The sequence below is a fragment of the Pyrus communis genome, chromosome 12 (genome assembly GCF_963583255.1).
Source record: "Pyrus communis chromosome 12, drPyrComm1.1, whole genome shotgun sequence".
NCBI lineage: Eukaryota > Viridiplantae > Streptophyta > Magnoliopsida > Rosales > Rosaceae > Pyrus > Pyrus communis.
Genome location: NC_084814.1, coordinates 18,623,058 through 18,646,308, shown reverse-complemented (window position 1 = coordinate 18,646,308; position 23,251 = coordinate 18,623,058). Strand labels below are relative to the sequence as shown.

Below are 23,251 nucleotides of genomic sequence, written 5' to 3'. Positions count from 1 at the left end.
TTTTTTTTCATTACAAGTGAGGATAACAAAAAATCTTTGTTCACGAGGATGAGTCATCACTTTCAGAACTTCACTACATGCCAAAAGTCTTAGAAGAAAAAAAAAGACGAGAAAAATCAAAATTTACAGATGAGTAATGTTATACTTACAAAATATTTGTATCACTCTATAATAGATATGGACTCACAGAGTAATGTTATACTACAAAATATTTGTATGATCATCTCTCTAATAGAGATAGAACCCACCAATAAATAAGAGTTTTAATAAATGTGAGTCCATTTCTATTATAGAGCGATACAAATAATAATACAAATATGTGATAAAAGTAACATTTTTAGTTATATAATTTGCTTATGGACTTTGATGCCATAATTTAAGGCGCGTGTCGTGTTGGGACGTTGTGGAAATTTGATTTGTCTGTTGTGGCAAAAAAAGTCACGGATACTTGCGGAGATGGACAAAGCAAATCACATGGGCCGCCAAAGCTTCAGAAAAAGTTTGAAAGTCACGGTTTGAATTTTGCATGAGCGGTTTTATTAGTTAAAAGGGTGGTCCAACCCATACGTTTCACGTATAATCGCATATCATGTGATTGGGACTTACTATATGAGAAAATTTACATGCAACGGCCGTAACAGTATATTTAGCTAATCATATTTTATATATTTAAGTTTTTAATATGTACAATGATGTATGGTTGATTTTAAATATCGTCACAATGACATATTTTGCATGAAATTTATTCAACTCGCAGTACGAAATATTGACTTAAAGTCTCACACCTCTAGTCAAAGATTAGAATAATACTTTTGGGATTGAAAAAAGAATGAAATAACGTGAATTGAGTGTTTGAAGAAACAAATCGGTGAAGAATTTAATAGTGGGATTAAAACCCCAATCAAGTGAAGCACATTTTTTATTTTATTTTATAATTTAGCATTGTTTGGGTGATTGGAGTTTCGGTTTGTCAATATAAGGAATTAGCACAAATTAAGGGGTTCTTGATGTTTGCTTGTATTCTTGGAAATCTTTCCACAACATTTTCAAAGGTGTGAAAGTAACTTGAGCAGATTTTCCCAATTGCAAGAGCTGAAAACTCATCCCCTTTTTCACGTAAAGCCCGAAAGGCAGGCTAAATTTCAGCACCATCAACTGCTTACATAGTTCCTGCAATTAATTCTGCAAAATTAACAATACATTTCTCATGCAGATGTTACATCCATTGACTAAGGTAGTGAACCCGCCCCCTTGCACCTAATTTCCAGTCCCCCTCCCAATAGTTTAGAATAGAATACCGAATAGTAAAAAAAACTACTATGTCGATGCAAATTGCTACTTGATAAAACCTCATGGAGGAACGAAGATAATTTCTCCTCAATACGCCGTTAAAAACGAAACGGAAAATCAAATGTGCATGTTGGGTTTATTAGATATATTGTTGGTTCACAACATTCTTCAAAATGAGATGTGACCTAGGGGATTATATAATGAGTGATATTTCATCCTCTCAAATTTACAAACATTCCCTTCTGTAATGAGACAGTTTTCATCGGAATAAACAAATTGTAACTTCCATGCGTCGCCATGTTCAACGTGCGCAAAGGATATGAACTGCTGTTAAACTGTATAAAGATGGCCGTGACATATGGCTTGAAGCGTGTTGTCGAACTACTTCAGTATGGTAATGAATAAAGTAAGAGCATGTATCTTTCAATTTTGTAGTTTCGGACAAACACTGGAGCTGGGATTTGCAATGGAACCTGCAGATAAACGCATGGTGGAAATCAGGATTATATATCTCCATTGATCAAATAAATATAGAAGTTGTACAAACTTACATGTATCAGTAAACATGGCTTTTTAGAGACTGGATCCTCTTCAAACAGCGGTGGAACTTCGCCATACACCATTTCACAACTCCTATCTTCAAAATCCGCAACCAATTCAGAAACCGCTATCCACTTGGAATGTATTTCATCAAATTATACAAGAATTTCAGCCTTAAATCCCAGTTTTTGGGCACAGTAAAACCAAAAAATCAGACATATTTGGAATCATGGTTAAGGAAAGTCCAAATTCATTGGTGAAGAAATCTTGTGCAGGAAACTTGCACATATTCACACACATTCCTACACACCCATTGTTCTCCAGGTATCTTGATGAGCAAGAATGTCAAAGTTAGAAAATTAGTTTTTGCTTCACCCCATCACTTTAATCTGTATAGTTGCAGTTCTCCAAAATGATAAAAAACCGGTTTTTATGTGTGTGTTTCAATCGAGATTCCAATCTAATCTAACTACAGAGGGGAGATTCGGATGCAAAGTGAGAGTACACTGCTCTAGCCAACTTGGATACGCCTAGGTTTGAAATTGGTATGTGTGTTAAAGGAAATAAAATAGTCAACTAACAGATATGGTTTGGAGTGATTGTAGGACACAATGTTCCTTGGAGTGATTATAGTGATTGATTGTAATAGCATAGAATTAGCTTTCATTTACCTAGAATAGCATCACATTCTTGTATAAATCCCTACCTATGTACAACTGCTATGATATACAAAAACATATTCATACAAACAATTTTATATGGTATCAGAGCAATTTGTATACTCTCCCCCCAGAGCTTTAAGGGTAGGTTAGCTTGAAATCGTAAGGCGCGGACAACATTCAAAAGATGGCGGTGTTTGCGTTCAACTACCCCGTTTTGTTGAGGGGTGTGGGCACAGGTGTGTTGAAAGAGGGTTCCATGAGTGTCTAAAAATGAACGCATAGATACAAATTCTCCCCCATTGTCTGCACGGAGGGTTTTAATGTCACGATTAAACTGGGTTTTGACCCAAGAAAAGAACGAGTGCAACAAGGTTTGTGTGTCTGATTTAAATCGCATGAGATGAACCCATGTGAAACGAGTAAAGTCATCTACAATGGTGAGGAAGTAATGTGCCCCAGAGTGTGTATGGATTTGGTGTGGCCCCCAAATATCACAGTGGATCAAATCAAAAGGTGCAACTGATTTTATTGAACTGGGAACAAAAGATGAACGAGTTTGCTTTGCTAAAGGACAAACATCACAAACATGTGTAGAATCAAAAATGATTTCTGGGATGGTCTGGGATAAAGAGTGAAGAGGAGCTGAGGATGGGTGCCCAAGACGTCGGTGCCAAAGTGCCGAGGTACGGTTGACATTGTGAGTGAGATAAGGGTTTTGTGTTGGAGTGAGGTAGTAAAGTCCATTAAACTGCTTGCCCAGGCCAATCATCCTCTTCGTAGCCATGTCCTGCACAACACAAAAACCCGGGTAAAATATCACAATACACTTCAATGCCCAGGTCAACTTACTCACAGATAACAAATTCACACGAAATTGTGGCACATGTAAAACACCATCAAGGGTTATCTCGGGGGACAGTTTAATAGACCCAATGGTTTCAATCGCAGCCTGTCCGCCATTTGGTAAACCAACAAAATCATGTTGGGTTTTAGTGTGATTATGGCTGGGTGATAAGTGAGAAATATGATCTGTGGCCCCGCTATCCACGATCCAATACAATGTTAAATGCGGATCATGTTGTGTAAAATTGCAGTTGGGTGTATAGATACCTGTTGCATGCGCAAGTGGCAGATTGGTACCATTCTTATTGTGAAGAAGAGCCATGAGTTGATTGTACTCCTGGGTTGTGAACGTTGGTTGATTGCTGGAGGTCGTTGCTTTGGTTGTGTCAATCTTAGCAGTTGGCGACGGTAATGCTTCAACATTGTTGGATGTTGGAGGTGCACGTCTATTTCTAGGCTGCATATTCTTCTCGTGCCATTTGTGTCCTTCAGGGAATCCAATAAGGAAAAAACAACGTTCGACGGGATGTCCTCCGTCACAGTAGCTGCATTTGAATGTCTTTCGTGAATTAGGGTTGTTGGCACTATAGCCTCCTTTTGGTGCTGCCGAATGACTGGTTTGCATTGCATGGGCAGTAGGTTCACGACGATTTACCACATCCAATTGGCGTTCGTGTTGAAGAACCAATCTATGGACTCGTCGTGTATCTGGGAGTGGGTTCATCATCAAGATATAGCCTCGTATGGTTGAGTAACTCTTGTTCAGTCCCATTAAGAACTGCATGACTTTCTCTTTCTCTTCCCTGTCTGCATGTGCCTTGGATCCCTCGCATTCACAAGCAATGGGCTCATGATACGATGCTAATTCATCCCAAAGAGCTTTTAATTTTGTGTAATAATCGGAAACAAATAGCTGTCCTTGTCGGTGTTCAGCAATTTCTTGTCGAATCTTATAGATCCTAGAATCGTTTCCTTGCAAGAATCGATCCTCAAGATCTTTCCATGCTGCTGACGCAGTTTTGCAGTAGAGTATACTGTGAACAATGTTGCCCTGCACGGATTGCCAAATCTAGGATAAGACCATGTCATTGTATCTCTGCCAAATTGGATACTTAGCATCAGTGGTTGCAGGGTTCTTGATTGATCCATCAATGAACCCTAGTTTGTTTTTGGCGCTGAGAGCGATTCACATAGAGCGGCTCCACTGTCCATAGTTGTGTCCATCAAGAAGTTGTGAGACTAAAACAAGACTTGGTGAATCTGAATGATGCAGAATGAGAGGATTAGATGCATGGGGTATCATCTCAGTTGATTTTTCGTCGCCCATGGTGGCTGTGTTTAATGGAGAGGAACTGGTTGTGTTTGTGGCGGAAGCAGAATGAGCCTTCTAGAGTCACCAAGATCGGTGCTCTGTCGTCAACACTAAATCAGGTTCCATAGGTACCTTGGCAGGGTTCATGCAAGAACCCAAACTTCATCACCTTAAGGCAGCACATCGTCTTCTCCAATATCTAAAAGAAGCACCAGGACAAGGGTTACTATTTCCTTCGGTGAATCAACTTAATTTGATTAACTACTATGATACGGATTGGGCTAGATGTCCGATCACACGCCGATCAGTGACAGGTTTTTGTATCTTCCTTGGTAAATCACTTGTGTCGGGGAAAAGCAAAAAGCAAATCACGGTAGCAAGATCTTCAGCAGAAGCCGAGTATCGCTCCATGGTTGCAACCACTTGTGAGCTTACTTGGCTAAGGAATTTATTGAAAGATTTGCATGTAAACCACCCTGAGCCAGCAAGGTTGTTTTGCGACAATCAAGCTGCTCTACATATTGCAGCAAACCCTGTGTATCATGAACGAACCAAACACATAGAACTGGATTGTCATACTGTTCGTGAAAGGATTCAGAGGGGAGAAGTCAAGACCTTTCATGTGCAAACGAGACGTCAAATAGCAGACATGTTTATAAAGCCATTGAGAGCACCTATCTTCCATTCGCATCTTGGCAAGTTGGGTGTTATTGATATCCACACTCCAACTTGAAGGGGAGTGTTAAAGGAAATAAAATAGTCAACTAACAGATATGGTTTGGAGTGATTGTAGGACACAATGTTCCTTGGAGTGATTATAGTGATTGATTGTAATAGCATAGAATTAGCTTTCATTTACCTAGAATAGCATCACATTCTTGTATAAATCCCTACCTATGTACAGCTGCTATGATATACAAAAACATATTCATACAAACAATTTTATAATGTGTACGTGTTAACCTAGATGAATTTAATTCAATTTATACATAATGAAATATAAAATAATTCCACCTGCATTTCTTTATATGAACTCCACTGCTTTGCTTCACCCCATTTATCTCAAGTTCTTCAACCTAGTAGTTGCCTATAGATTAGTATATCAGAAACAACTCCAAAAAGAAACAGCAAATCAAAGATTTAAATTTGACATTGACCAAAACCAAATTAATCTGTCAAATGATAGAATAATTGTGCAACTTCTGGTTTTGTGACAAAACTACACTCATGCTATGCACATAGAGTCTGGCTTAAACAGTATAATTACCTCAGAAGGCCCAACCAACCAGTGGAAGAAAGGCACTGTCAATGCAGCATTGAACTCAGCTGCCCACTTTGTTGGTGGAAATAGTTTCTTAAACCGCAAGAACAATAGGTTAATAGTTGATTACGTACTGAAAACGATCTTATAACAATTGTGATTAGATTAAACTGCATTCACACATGAACTTTGAGCACTTAATCACACTGCCTAAAGTGGTTAATCATATATGCTTGTTCAATAATGTAGACAACAAATTGAACTAAACAAACCAAACCCGATTCCCTTCACATGGAGCTCGGCATGTCTATATACTATGACTGAACAACATGGTTGATATGTTATGGACTTAGAGTATAATGTTAATAAATAGATACACGTGTTATAATATGAGTGAATTTGTAACATCATGTAGCCATGCAACTATCACACTACAAATTTATACCCAACTATCAAGTTTTTGAAGGTAAATGATCAAATTAATGAATGGATATGATCATCCAAAAGTACATTAATCACTAAATATTCAAATTAATAAGATATAAGCCAACATTAGAGGACTGAAAACTTTGCGTTAATCCACGTGCGCTGGCGCACCCGGAGGAAGCATAGACAAGAGCAATTCTCGAACCACTTTCTGCTGCTGACTACGAGACCTTCCCTGCATCACTCTCTTGGAAACATCCACAAAGCTCTCGTAGTCATATCCCACCTCGGCTTCTCCTTTGTCTCAGTTTTGGCATTCACCGGAGCTGCAGACTTCATCATTTTTCAAGCAAAAAGAGTCATGAATCCCCTCTCGAAAAACCCATCATTATACATTGTTTTTTGCCCCATTGGAGCTGGCTCTCCTGATGGCTCCGAAATCCGATATCGGACGGAACAACCACAAACACTCGGTTTACATGATGATAAGTGTTTAGGCGTTGTAAATTGGACAGGTTGAAGGCTTAGAACCACCATGAAATTATCCAGTTTACTTTTGTTGGTGCAAAGAAAAGAAATGGGATTTAAAAAGCTCAGAAAAACTATGGAAAATGCATGACTCAGACTTTTAATGGGACTGGATTTTGGTTCATACAATTTACCTGAATAGATCATTTCTGGTTGAGTTTTGCATTGTTTTCGTGACAGAATATTATGGGCACACATGCCCTTTTCTCTTTTTCGTTTTTTGAAAGAGATTTTATGTGATTATACCCATTCCTATTTATTAGTTCCTATATTTTGTCAAATTATAAGAGAATCCCAGATCATAACCGATACTCTAAACTATTCTAACTTGTAGACATACGAATTTAAGTTTAATGCAAGAGAACGAACACACTGTCCTGACCAAGTGACATTTACGTTTATATATCAAGATTGCATATGTTATCACAATGAGGGGGTTATTTGTAGATTCAATGCAGACAAGTAGGTTGAGAACTGTTTGGCTTGTCCCTATTTTATGAAGTTCTAGACGACCACAGAGGTTTATAATAAAGAAAAACTAATGAAAAGGGTTTGAAAACTTTGAGTTTTAACGTTTTTTGTTAAAGTGAATAGTACCGGGAGCTTTTCGTTAAAGTTCCCTTATAATAATAGTTTTTGGTGGGTGGCTTTGAGTCTAAGAGCACTTCTTCTGTGGGCAATAGCCCTATGGATAGGCTTCAATTTAAATCCAATCACCCCCCTCTCCCAAAACCCTTCCAACCTACCTCGGGCAATTGGACTAAGGAAAGCTCAAGCAACTAGTTAGGCGATAATCCAAGGCCCGAGAGCATGGATGGATGTGACGTCAGATTGACATCAACATGACATCGACCACGTCTCAAAATTTTTTGCATCTGGCGCGACTGGCAACACGTCACCGACAGGGTTTCAGATAGTGGGGCTCGCGTGATAGCCCACTAAGGTACCTTTATTATGGCTTCTTCCAGACTGTTGGATTTTCAACAGCTATTTCTTCTAGGCCATTGGATTTCCAACAGTAAAAAAAATTTCAAAAACACCTACAATGGCTAGATGACGTGGCACATTCTGGACTGTTGATTTCCAGATCAACGGTCCACGTTTTTCAGCTTTAAAAAATGTAAGAAAAATAAAATAAAAAAAAAGAAATAAATCAGAATGTTACCACTGGGCCACGTGTTGAAATCTGGACTGTTACATTTCAATTTTTTTTTTAATCCAACAATCTAGATTAATTAAGTTAATAAAAAATTTTAAAAAATATTCAAAATTAATAAAAAAATACGATAAAATAAAAAGTTTTTCCCTATAAATACCTTATCAAATAAAATTACATAAACACAACAAATAAATTTACAAAAACACACCAAATAAACCTCATAAAAAAACACACCAAATAAACTTAAAAAAAAAACACACACACACTTGTTGCAATCATATTTAGAATAGGAATGTGATTGTGTAAATCCTAGTATATCTAGGGATATCTTGGAATATTCCCCATAGTAGTTATTATCCTATTAGGGTAAGGATTTAACCTATCCTACTACTATAAATAAAGACACAATGGGGTGATACAACACACACCTCACAATTAAATCTATTTCTTCTCTTTCTCTTGCGGCCAACCTCTCTCCCTCTTTAGTCCTAAATACAGCTCAGTCAAATAGACCTACAACATGTTATCAGCACATTCTTGTTAGAAGCTAAGAAACTAAAGGATCATAGGAGGAGGTTTTCTTCTACAAAATTCAAAGGCTTTTATTTGTTTTCTGCCAATCAGGTATGCTTAAAATAAAGTAAGATATTTGAAACGTCCACGAAGCATGAAAACATTCCCAATGATGCATGAACCCCCTATATTTATATTTTCCTTCCAATATATATATATATATATATATATATATTGTATATGATTCATATATTTGTCAATATATATATATATATATACACACATGTCTCATGCATTACACAATTATTTTGCTCTATGGAATTTGTGAGTCAAAGCATATAAATAAATTACAAGCAATTTAGGGTTCTTAAAACCCTAGAAAAGTTGAAAAAAGAAAATTTGGGAGTTTAATGAATCATGGCCGTCGGTTGCTGGCACTACCGCCAAGCACTGCACTGGCTTGCAACCCAGCCGCGTCGAGCACGCCCCAGGATGACATCGTTTTGACGTCTAACCCATGGTAGCAGCCCTTTGGGTTTGCTGCGAGCAAGAACAACCGCTCTTTTGGCCTGGATTGGTTTGGATTGGGCCTGCAGCCCCAGCCCACCTACCAGCACGGCCTGTAGCAATTTACTAGGCTCTACCCTCGCACCCATGGCCCATCACCAGCAACCCACGTGTTGCTGGGCTTGGTCCTGCGTCCTTGGCCTGACTGCAACAAACCCGTGTTGCTTGTTGAGATTCACCACCTATCGCCCCACTTGCTCGCAGTCTTTGCTGTTGGGCTTGACCTGCCCAGACCAAAAAACCCGAAACCCAGCCTCAGCTGGGCTTCCCAACACCAACCTGCAAGCCAGCCTTGGGTTAGGCTTGCCTCGTGCCTTGTTTTTTGCCCAAACCAGCAGTTTTTGTTGCTGGGCTCACCTAGACCATATGGCCCAGAGGCCTGTAGCCCTCCTCGAGGCCTAATGGCCTGTAGCCGAGCAACAAGGCTTGTCCTCGCGTCATTACCAACCCACTTTTGGTTGGGCCGTGTTTTTTTCGACCCAATGCTAATTATTGGCATCCCCGCGTTATAAATCATGCCCAAATATTTTTTTGGGGTACTTTGGTTTACTCTAATTAATTCTAATTTAATTATTACTTAGTTTATCACCAAATGAAGCTAATATGATCTGTCAGTCATTATTTTGCTTCCCCGATCGACCCCATTTAGTCTCGATCCATTGAATTAATTAAAGGTTACTTACAGTCCATTAATCTGATAATTAATCCAAAATTATTGACTTGAAGATCACTTTTGGACATTAACGATTCAATAATTTATTTTTCTACTTTGAATCGTTGACATCGTTTCGTAGTTCCAAAGCTCTCACACTTGAGTTTCCGAAGCAACTCAAATCCACTACACTTAAATCAGCATATTGCATCCTCTTTTTTATGAACTAATCGTTCATAAAACTAAATTGAACCTGTAGTTTCATATTTAGTGTCCTTGAAACCCTAAGTTTTCATTCAAAACTTACCACATGAAACCTGTAGCTTTCATCTTTAAATTAAACCAATACATGTCTATAGAACCCGAATGTTCTATGATGTATGTCTATGGATTACCATATGACTAACTACATTTTGTTGTACCTTCTGTTTTAGGGACATGTTGAGCTTGAACAAGCTCGATTTCACCGCTCTGGAAGTATCTGAAAGAAACTACCTAAAGTAGGTTCAAGACGTGAAGCTTCATCTTATTGCAAATGGTATTAAAGCCATCATCGAGGAACCTATTGACGCCAAACTCGTCGATGAAGCTCAGAAAGCTACTTCAATGATCTTCATTTGAAGACACATCTACGATGCACTGCAAATCGAGTACCTTGCTGAGGAGGACCCACGCACCCTCTGGCTTACTCTGGTCGATCGTTTCGATCACCAGAAAGACATTTTTGCCTGAAGTAAGACACGACTGGTAGAATCTACACTTCCAAGATTTTAAGTTTGTAGAATCTACACGACTGGTAGAATCTACACGAATGAATACAACTTTGAAGTTTGTAGAATTCGATCATTGCTTATGTTTTGTAAAGTGGACTTAACAGATACAGATATTTTGGAGAAGACCTATTCGACCTTCCATGCTGCCAATATTATCTTGTAGCAATAATATAGGGCATAAAAATTCACCAAATCTTTGAAGTTGATCTCTATTTTATTTATTGCTAAAAGAGAACCAGTTTTTGATGAAAAATCATCAAGCTCGATCCACTGGCTCGAACGCTGTGTTTGAAGTGCATGTGACTAATTATAGTAGCCACAAATGACGAAAACATCATCGTGGCCGTGGTAATGAGTAGTAAGCCCACCCATGGGCCCAAGGTCAATAGAGCCATGGCCCACCCAAGGAAGGAAATTTGACCCAAAAGCACCAACATCTTGCACCTAAGGCCCCAAACTTCAAGAACAAGGGAAAAGCTACCGTTCAATCAGCTTCCACTGAAATGGACATGTGCTATCGCTGTGGATCAAATGATCATTGGTCACGTGTATGTCGAGCTAGCCCCGAGGCTATTGCCAAGTATCACTCCCGCCGTGAGTCTAACTTTGCCAATGTGGAATATCCTGAAGATGCTACTACATCCATGGAGATATTAGATTTTCAGGAGGTATTAGCTCCTATGGACGAATAAGTTTTATTCTTCTAGACATTTTTTAGGGTGTTTTTACCCCTAGTGGCTGAACCCACTAGGAATAGCCAAACCCCTCCTATCTTTTTAGGTTTATGGTTTAATTTTTGGACAATTTTTCTACGTCTTTGGAATAATTTGTTTGGTTTTTGTTTGTATTGAATTATGTATAATTATTTTATGGATATTATTTCTTGATTGATTAATTGAATGAATGGAATTATATTTATGCATGTGACTAATTCAATTAATTTATTTCTAGGTATGACAAATGGGGAAGTTAGTTATTTGGCTGATAATGCTACTACGCATACCATATTGCGTGAGCGACACTATTTTACTAACTTCATACCTAAGAAAACACCTCTGACAATCCTCTCAGGCTCATCCAACCTGATTGAAGGATATGGAAATGCCCGTATAATGTTGTCCAATGGTACTGTCTTAACAATTAAAGAGGCCCTATATTCTTCACGTTCTGCAAGAACGCTGTTGAGTTTTAGAGACATTTGAGATAATCAATATCATGTTGAAACCACTGAAGAGAATGGTTCTGAATTTCTTTGTATCACTTCTTACGAGTATGGCCAGAAGTGTATTCATGAGAAGTTAGAACGTCTCCTGAGTGGATTGTACATCACAACCATTCGCTGGACAAACCAAGTGGATTGTACATCACAACCATTCTAGGGCACTTTGCTGTTTTGGCATGATCGTATGGGACATCCCGGATGTGACAAGATGCACCGTATTCTCAAATCATCACATGGGCATCATTTACTTCCCTACGTTGTATTCCTGCCATGCAAAGCTTATTCTTTAGGGATGTTGAATACTCAACCCTCAATTACAAAGATTATTCACAACCCTCCAAAGCTTCTTTAGAGGATTGATGGGGATATTTTTGGACTTATCCAACCAACATGCGGGCCATTTACATACTTTATGGTGTTGGTTGATGCATCGACACATTGGTCACATGTCTGTTTATTGTCCAAACGCAACGCTACATTTTCAAAACTCCTATCATGAATTATTAAGCTTAGGGCTCACCATCCTAATTGTCTGATTAAGTCGATTTGATTAGATAATGCTGGAGAGTTTACCTCACAGACTTTTGACGACTATTACATGTTAGTTGGGATTGAAGTCGAACATCATGTACCCCATGTTCACACCCAAAATGTCTTGGTATAAGCTTTCATAAAGCGCCTGTAATTGATAGCTCGGACCTTAGTTATGTGAACCAAATTACCGGTATCTGCCTAAGGCTATGCAATATTGCACGCAGCTATTTTGGTCTGCCTGAGGCCCACCGCTACCCAATCTCATTTCATCGTTACAGTTGGTTATTGGATACGAGCTTGATGTCTTGTATTTACGTGTGTTTGGGTGCACAGTCTATGTGCCAACAGCACTGCCACTACGTACCAAAATATGTTAGTTATGATTTGCCATCAATTATTCGCTATTTAGAGCCATTGACAGGAGATCTCTTTACCACACATTTTACGGAATGTCACTTTGATGATACAGTCTTCATATCGTTAAGGGGAGATAAAAACACTAACGTTCCTATAGAACACTGCTAATTGTCGTGGTATGCTCTCACTATGTCTCATTTAGATCCCCACTATGTTTAGTCTGGAATTGAAGTGTGACATATTCTAGATCTTCAAAGCATTACTCAAAACATGCCGGATGTTTTATTGATCTGGTAAACGTGACAAGATCACATATATCCACTGCAAACAAACTTACAAAGATCGACGTACCTAGAGTACACAACAATATTGCCTGGGAAGGTCGAACGTCCCTAAGGGTGGGGTAGTCGCATATTCCATACGGCCCGGTACATTGGTAGCTAGCCAATCATTTGCTCTTACCTTAAAACGTGGCAGACCCCCTGGTTCAAAAGATTCACAACCGCATAAGAGGAAAACGATACAAATTAGTGACCCTAGTCTGAATTCAACCATCGTTCACTCATCTGTTCCAACGCATAAGGTTATTCTAGATTACAATGATGTCTTAGATGAGACAACCCAACCTTCCGAAAATTGCGAGGTTTCGGTCCATTACGCAGTATTGGATGAGGTTTGAAATTAGAATGAGACGATCATCGCCGATGCGTTTGCGTACACAATAGTTACTGACATCATACTTAACGATGACATTGAACCACATTTCGTTTATGAATGCTGACGTAGAACGGATTGGTCAAACTGGAAACAAGAAATCTAGTCGAACTTGATTCGCTTATGAAACGTAAGGTGTTTGGGCATGTAGCTCATACTCCACCACATGTGAAGCCCGTGGGCTATAAGTGGGTTTTCGTAAGGAAACGTAATAAGAAGAATGAAATAGTACGGTACAAAGCATGCCTCATAGCGTAAGGCTTCTCTCAACGCCCTGAGATTGATTACAAGGAGACATATTCCCCTAAAATGGACATCATAACGTTCCGTTACCTTATGAGTTTGGTAGTTTGAGAAAAATTGAATATACGGCTTATGGACATGGTAACCGCGTATCTCTGTGGGGATTTAGATATGAAATCTACATAAAAGGACTTCCATTGATTGGTTTAAATAATTCTAGATCACAGAACACTCTCCCTATTAGATTGAGGAGATCATTCTACGGATTGAAACAATTCGGGCGGATGTGATATAACCATATGAGTGAATATTTGACAAGTCAGGGTTATGTGAACAACGAATTATGCCCATACGTGTTCATAAAGAAGTCACATTCCGGATTAGTGATCGCTACAGTTTATGTTGACGACATAAACCTCATTGGAACTCCCGCAGAGCTTGAGGAAATTGTTGTTCACTTGAAATCAAAATTTGAGATGAGAGATCTTGGGAAAACTCGATATTGTCTCGGCCTGGAGATCGAGCATTGTTCAGATGGAATCCTAATACATCAATTGAATTACACCCAAAATATGTTGCGACGTTTTAATGAGGATAAAGCGAAGCCTTCGAGTACTCCATGGTCGTTCAGACTCTATATGCTAAACAAGATCCTTTCTGTCCTAAGAAGGATAAGGAAGAGATTTTGGGCTTGAAGTTCTATACCTAAATGCAATTAATGCTTTATTGTACTTGGCTTGATGCACTAGACCTGATATCTCATTCGCTGTTAATCTTTTGGCTAGATACAACAATGCTCCTACATGCAAACACTGGAATGGTGTTAAAGACATTTTTTACTACCTCAAGGGTATGATGAATTTGGGTTTTTCTACACCCATGAATCCTCAAGAAGAACTTCCGCCCTCTCGGTTCTTAGGTTAATTCTCGCCTCGTTAGTTAGCAGATGCTGGATATCTGTCTGACTAGGGCACATTTTCAAACGGGTTATGTCTTTACTGTTGGAGACACTGCTATATCTTGGAAGTCTATCAAGCAAACGTTAGTTGCGACTTCTTCGAATCATGCTAGGATCTTCGCCCTGCATGAAGCATCGCATGTATGCTTTTGGTTAAGAGCAGTCATGGAACATATTTGAAGCACTAGTGGTCTTATTACCATTGTTGACCTTCCTACGACGGTCTTTGAAGACAATGCAACATGTATTAAGTAGTTAAAGAAAGGATACATCAAGGGAGACAACACTAAGCACAAAATGCCGAAGTTCTTTTATTCTCACCAGCAACAACAACATCAGAACATTGAAGTCAAGCAAATCTGCTCCAAGACAACCTGGCCAATCTCTTTACCAAGTCATTGTCTAAGTCTACTTTTCAGAAGCTCGTCCAAGGAATCAATATGTGTAAATTATTTAAGTTGAATTGCTTGCAGTTCTCTTATTTGGAAGTTATATCTAACTTAGGGGGAGTATTCTGAAGCATACTCACTTGATCTTTATGTACTATTTTTTCTACGATTAGGAGCATTTTCCCACAGGGTTTTTGCTACCTAACAAGGTTTTGATGAGGCACCCATCTTAGGATGGTCTCGATTGAGTTCACTAATTTCGTCATGTTTGACGTTTGTTTTAAACATTATGCATATTTTTCACTTTTCTCCTTAGTTTGTGGGTTTTTACCTGCCTTAGGTTTTACTATAGCAAGGTTTTGTGAGTTTTACTACCAATGCATGCTTTCTTTATATTTGAGACTCGCATTCACCCGTTGTGTTGCCGACTTCATCAACTGTTCTACCTTATTTGCTGAAGATTTGATGCGATATTTTGTTTGAGTATTTCCACACTCAAGGGGGAGTGTTGCAGTCATATTTAGAATAGGAATGTGATTGTGCAAATCTTAGTGTGTCCACGGATATCTTGGAATATTCTCTTTAGTAGTTATTATCCTATTAGAGTTGTAATCCTATTAGGGTAAGGATTTAACCTATCCTACTACTATAAATAAAGGCACAATGTGGTGATGCAACACACACCACACAATTAAATCTTTCTCCTCTTTCTCTCTTCTCTCTCTTGCCACTGGCCTCTCTCCCTCTCTAGTCCTAAATACAGTTCAGTCAAATAGGTCTACAACAACACTAAATAAACTTAAAAAACACACCAAAAAAAAAAATTAAAAATCTTATCGAAATCTATCCTCAAAGATTCTAAACAATAGTGACATGTGAAGCGACGAGATTGGTTAAAAATCTTATCGAAAATCTAGTCTCAACAATTCTAAATAGGTAACGACATGTGGTGCGACGGAATTGGAGATAATGACACGTGATGTTATGAGATCGGTTAAAAATCTTATCCGAAATTACAAATAAAATTATTTTTTATTATTTTATAAAATAAAAAATATTAATATTTTAATACGAATTGCTTGGGCTATTCAATTTAGTGGTGGAGATGCAAAAAAAATTATTGTTCATTAAAGGTAGTTATTATTCACCTGAGGAGATTGAATTGCCCATTCATTTTTTGCAGAAGCGATCTTTATAGAGTGATTATATCATTATAATAAAAACTGTTTTGACCATAAACACAAAGTTTTATGAATCAATAATGAGCAATTTTAAATAAGAACTCCTACTTATCCTTTGAATAGCCAAACATTATTTACAATCTTCCTTTTTCTTTGGGCGGTGATAGGATGGGGAGAAGATATTTTAGGCAATGACTTTGTGCTAAATCCCTTACTTAATCAATCAAATTGCAGCTCTTTTTCATTGCAAGTGGATTTCGGGCGGTGGATTGTTCAGCAAGTGACTGTTTTCTTTTTACTAAAATTTGTTCTCCATGTAAAGAAAGCCAAGGCATGAAGACGAGGGTAAATAAAATCAAACGACCGATCAGAACAAGCTCAAAGAAGAAAAGCCTTCTCATTTTTAGATCAGAAACCCTTTCTCTGTCCAAAACTTTTCCAAGCTTTAGACTATAAACCTTTGATCCCAAAAAGCTTTCAAACTTAGAATTAACTCTGCCAGTTCTCTCAGTGGTATCGATTTATTAGCCTTAGGAAGAATCCCTTTTAGGAATTCTCTTTTTCTCAAAAAAACAAACTTGCAGGAGTCCAATCCGATCAGCACAAAGGCCAATCTGATGGCTTGCTTTGTCACACTTGGGTTGATCACTACAACTTTAGTTGCTTATGTATTTACTTATTTGTAAATTTCCAATTCAGTTTATACATATTTTCTTTGGAGCAAGATGTATTTTTTTCGTTTATGTTCAACTATTTTAATTATGAAGCATTTCAATTGAATATAAAAAAAATAAAAAAAGTATTGAGTTAAACCTATTCCGTTCAATGTCATAATCTTTTGGTTAGAAGTTAAATAGCGCAATTTCATTTCAAACACACCATTTACTAGCGGAAACTAGTAGTGGCACACTCTTAATCTTTAACTATAGGTTCATATATAAGTTCCCGACCCACAACCAAAGCTAATGAAATTTTATTTGTCGAACAACTTGCATAAACTGCACCTGAAACTGGCATCTCATAATACCCAACACCTTACATACCCTTTGCCAGATGAGGATTCTCTCCGAATCCTCTTTGTGAGGATCCTAGAGATCCTCACATCATGGTCGTTCATTGTATACCATGCCGTCAATTTTCGTTAAATACTATTGTGTTTAATTTTAAATAAATAAATTTAAAATGACATATAACCGCACGATGTACGATAAACAGTTAGGATGTGATGATCCCTAGAATCCCCACAACTTGGATCCGAATGGGATCCAAATCCCCCCTTTGCCTTCAATTTATATAAAAGTCAATGTTTTCTTAATGCATAAACATGTGGGAGTTTTAACGAAACACTTTCGGTACTGTTCGCTTTTAACGAAAAATCACATTTTTACCTTTCCTTTGTACTATTCACTACACCTTTATTTGTCATCTTTCATTAAAAGTAAAGTTTTTATTTTTTTAACTTTTCGTTAGTTTTCTTTAAACATAAAACGAGGGAATAATATTTACCCAACAATAAACATGGGGAAATTATCTTGATTTTCATATTATCATAAAACATTGGATAAACCAGTGTATTATCATCAATATATCGATATTATTGCGATAATATCGAATACGATATTTTCAGCATTGTTTCAAGTATATTTGGGCAATATATCGCGATATTATTGATAATATCGCGAGATGAAACCCAAAAATACTTGAAAATTTCTGAAAAGTCTTAATCTTGCGCATAGAGGGATTCGAACCCCTCCCTTTGTCAATCACGCACCTGGGCCTTATCCAACTCGCTACAGATGTGTTTGTGATTACATATTCAGCCTGTAATATTTATATGGTCGTTACGATGTCTGCAAGGCTTGCAAGCTAATATATATTAGGGTTAAGTACAAAAAACTACCTCAACTATTGGCGTAATGACACTTTCATACCTCATCTTTTAAAATTGACAATGTCATACATCATCTTTATAATTTGGTCCAATGTTGTACCTCCGTTAGCTTGTCCGTGAATTGGTCTGTTAAATGCTGACATGGCATGATCCGGGGCCCAGTTCCTTGCCTAGATGGATTCCACGTGGCACCACACCCAATGTTTTCTCGCTAAATGTCATCCACATCAGAAAATATATTTGATTTTTTTTTTTGGTAATTTGAATTTTGAATTTTCCTGCCAAAAAAAAAAAAAAAAACCTATGATATATACCATTTTAAGCACAGATTATCATCCTTAAGAACATATTATATCATCCTTGACCTCAAATTTAAAAAATCTCACCCAAAAATAATGGATATAACCACAACAACAGCAAAATAAGTGTATTCAAGCACAAACTACTCATCATTTGCAAGAAAAATATGAAATAGACCAAATTAAGCATAAAACCTACTTAATTATCCATAAATTGTTAAACATGTTCAAAAAACTAACAGAATTCATCTAGCATCTCCAACCAACATTACAAAACCTACTGAATTCATAAAACCTGCTACATCATCCATTCAATTCACAAAAGGCCTATTGGATGCATAAAACCTGTTCAAACTTTACAATTCCTTTACAAAAAACAACCATCTGTGCAAAAAACGTGGCTGTGGCTGGGTTGATTGGTATTTCTGTGCTTGGTGCCTTTGGATGATTCAGTTAGTGGATTGCTTGGTCTTTCTCTGCTTGGTGCTTCTAGGTGATTCAGCTACTGATTGTAATGCCTAAATCCAAAGTTCATTTAGAGACCAAGCAAGCTTTTTAACTAAATCCAAATGTTTTACACAAAGGAAATGGTTAAGTTTTTACCTTTGTTTTCCTCGTCCTCTTTTTAGGTGCAGTTTGTCCTTGAGCAGATGCGGATGCCTACAAAGTAGAAAATGATGTTAAAGGATTAAGAGTGTAATATGATGTTAAGGGATTTAAAAAATCATATAAAGTAGAAAATGTTACCGGTTTGTCCCTTGGAGGAAGATGTCTATGATGGGTTCTTGCATTATGACCTTCCTTTTTGCATACGGTACATTTCAAAGTGCCTTGGCCTTTCCTTCCTAGCTTAAGTGGTTGAGGAGGACCTTGAGGATTATTGGTTGGGTTTGTGGGAGTTTGTTCACCTTCATTGTCCCTCTCAGCAGCTTCCTTGTTCCTCTTCTTCCTCGGCCTTCCAGGTTGCCTTGTATATGTAGAAGGCAATATTGGCAGTTTATCAGTTTCCTCCCACATAGACATCTCATTCATCGGCATTACTAAATGAGAATACAACTCTAAGTACCGCGCCCTCGAATAATAAGCATTGACATAGTCCTCCGGTTTTTCCCTCTTGAAATTTATGGCCGATATTGCATGGTTGCATGGGATTCCTGTCAAGGCATACTTTCTGCAAGAACAGGTATTCTCAACCAAGTCAACCACATATTGCTCCCCCCATCTAGCATCAACTTGAAATTTAGAGCCCCCTGACCATTTTGCAATGCACCTGCCACTCTGAATTTTGGCTTGCTCCAATTATTTCTTGATTTTAGGACAGAGATCTCCAACTTTGTTCGCCATTATATCCCTTCTCATCGGAATTCTCTTCATCAAGAGTGTATGAATAAGGAGCAACATGGTGACAATAGGTTTTTGTCTCGGTATAAGTATGACATCATTGAAACTTTCACAGAGATTGTTCACCAACATGTCACACTTCGGATGTGTTTCAAAATGGGACTTGCTCCAATGATGTGCATGCAACTTCACCAACCAATTGTAGGCCTTTTCATCGAGCTTCTTCAGATCCTTCATTGCTTTTTTGAAGTAGGGAACTGTTGTTGTTCTGGCTACTGACCACAAAGCATCCTTCAATGTTTTCCCTTTGAATAGATTTCTGAAGTTAGTATACAGATGTCTCATACAAAATCTGTGGTGGGAATTAGGGAGGACTTTTTTAAGGGCCGGAATTAACCCTTTTTGCTGATCACTGATAAATGTCCATCCCCCTTGATTGACAATCCCAACATCAACGGCTAATAACTCTAAGAACCAAATCCAACTGGACTTATTCTCCATTTCTACAACTGCATACGCTATAACCCATGTTTCATCATTTGGGTCAATGCTAACAGCACAAAGTAGCTGACCTCCATATACACTCTTTACAAGCCCCTAAGCACACATATATCCTTTGGAACCTTCCCCTATCCAACTTCACCTTCACTGTGCTTCCAGGGTTAGTCTTCTTCACTTCCTCAGCAAAGTCCCACAACTTTGTGTACTGCTTTGCATGTTTTCCCTCAATGATCTTTAAAGCCCTATCTAAAGCCCTGTAAGCCTTCCTCTTTGTACAACCGTGTTTCCACTCTGATTGGACAGTTGCCAAAAAGGAATCCACATGCCATGTGGGATTCAGTTTTATCCTGTCCATGTACAAATCAGTCAGCAAAGGGGACTTCATGTTCTTGTTTGCCCAAGTTCTCCCACATGTGTGTTCATCAAGTATGGTCTTGATCTGTATGCTGTTTGAACCATACATTTTTCCAGCACAACACTTCCAAGGGCACCCCTTTGCACACTTTGCTACGACTTTCAATTTCTCATTCCTAGGAAAATGGATTTCTCCATATCCATTCACTAGGGAGTACATGATGACAGCTCGCTTGAATTGGTCATGATCCCTGAAAACAAGCCCGAGTGTAAGAGTGGGATTCCCCATATCAGTTTTCTCATTGAACTCTGGAAATTGCTCATGTTTTTTGCCTCCTTCATCATCCGAAGAGTGTACACTCTCAAGAGCATCAGAGTTATAATCTGGATCATCAACCACATTTTGTTCCACATTTGCAGTATCAATTTCTTTTTCCCTTTGCTCTTCTTCTCTTTCCCGGCTTTGCTCAGATTGCCTTGCACTTTTTTGCTCAGAATCCCTTTCATCAAACTTGGAAAACACTGGGTTATCAGTATCACTCCCATATTCACTATTTTCAAAGTCACAATCATCTTCTTCAGTAGCTTCTTCATTCTCTTCTTCAACATTCCCCTCCAAACTAATAGGTACATCAAAGAATACTTCAGTATTCCCCTCGCCTACATCCCCCTCTCCTACATCCCCCTCGCCTACCTCAGCCACAGATTTCCCCTTACTCTTCTCTGGCCCTTCACAATTTTTCTCTTTCTGACCATTCCCTTCTTCAGCATTTATCTCTCCTACCTCAGTCACACATGTTTGCACTATTTGAGATGTGCAACAATCATCCACTTCTGGCCCTTCAATAGCTAGCAAGCCCTTGTATCTTGTTGGTTTAAGTGATGTTGGCCCAACATCCTCTTCTGAACTGCTTATCTCTTCAATAACCACTTTACTTGGACCTGTCGCTTCCATGGACTTCAGAAACTGTTGCTCTTGGGTTACGGCTTCTTCTTTCGTCAATTCTTCGATATACATCTCAATCACTTTATCTTTTGGAACAAAATTGCACGTGGACTGAACATCGGAATCACTTTGAATTTGCTTCAAACCATTGGAAACGTCCATGTTGGGAATCTTGAAATAATAGTTCATGAACCGCTCAATGTATCCAACTGCCTCCACCATATCATCTATCACCGGCAGTGACATGAGGTCTTTATCACAGTTATCTATATATGTCACTTTTCCCCCAACGTACATGTCATAACTTATCTCCCCCACCATGATGCAATTCAATAGAGAATAGTTCTGGAAAAACTAAAATTCACAACAACAAACCCTAATTAAAAGCCAACAACAAACATAAGCAATTGCATTTTAACCTAACAAATCATTCTATATGCAACTAATGCACAACATTCTACATGCAACTAATTGCATTTTAAAAGCCAACAACAAAAATCAATGCACAACATTTTATATGCAACTATATGCAATTGCAACAAACCACAACTATATGCAAACAGGCAATGCACATTAACCATTTCTCAACAACAACAAACCAAGCAACAAACCACCTTATCTTCACAAGAATAAACAAAGCAACAAACCCACTATCCAACCACCTTATCTTCACAACAATAAACAAAGCAACAAAGCAACCAACCCATTATCCAACAACTCAGTAACCATTTCGAATTAAGAAAGCATAAACCACCTTTTCAAACAAGAATAAACAATGCTAAAAGAATAAACAAAACCCACATTCAACCCATTCCAACACACCGTAGGAACCATTTCTAATTAACAAAGCATAAATCCACCTTTTCAAACAAGAATAAACAATGCTAGAAGAATAAACAATACCCACATTCAACCCATTCCAACACCTTAGGTACCATTTCGAATTCACAAAGCATGAACCCACATTTTCAAACAAGAATAAACAAAAAATAAGTCCACTATACATTTGGAATCATCAAAAGCACAAAAAACTTACAATAGGTAGGAGTCGTTTTGTCGGGATCTTCGCTTATGTACCACCCCATGGCGAATCCTTCGATTTTCCTTCGAAGCCAATGGAACCCAGATGAAAGCCCCTTCGAACACCAACGAAGTCAGGGAAGCGAGTCGACAAGATGATTTGGGTTTTTCGTTGAATTTCTGATCGTGATTTGCAGCCGCGAGAACTAGGGTTAGGGTTCTTGATATTCTGGAAATGGGAATGGGGAATTAGATCGACAAGATTTGGGTATCGGGGGGAGGGAAACCAATTCAATAGGCACACTTTACAACGTTCCCTTACTTTTTTTAAAATTTTAAAATTTTAATTTTAATTTTAATTTTAATGGAATATCCACGTGTCGTCCTGTGAGAAAGCCAGGTGTATTAGGAATCTAGCTGGATGACATTTGGCGGAAAAACATTGGGTGTGGTGCCACGTGGAATCCATCTAGGCAAGGAATTGGGCCCCGGATCATGCCATGTCAGCATTTAACAGACCAATTCACGGACAAGCTAATGGAGGTATAACATTGGACCAAATTATAAAGATGAGGTATGACATTGTCAATTTTAAAAGATGAGGTATGAAAGTGTCATTACGCCAATAGTTGAGGTAGTTTTTTGTACTTAACCCATTAATTAATAATTTAGGTTCTAAACCGTATTAAACCAATTGTTCACGACTACTATTTTTCGCCATAATAATCTTTAAAATAGATCAATTGACTAAAAGATTTTTCTTTTTTAAATTAGA

The 23,251-nt window shown here is 38.1% G+C and overlaps 1 pseudogene; it reads right to left on the bottom strand.

Moving 5' to 3' along the window:
- Window positions 1-1,713: 1,713 nt before the first annotated feature.
- On the bottom strand, window positions 1,714-6,871 carry LOC137711065 (beta-carotene isomerase D27, chloroplastic-like; annotated as a pseudogene).
- Between the last annotated feature and the right edge of the window lie 16,380 nt (window positions 6,872-23,251).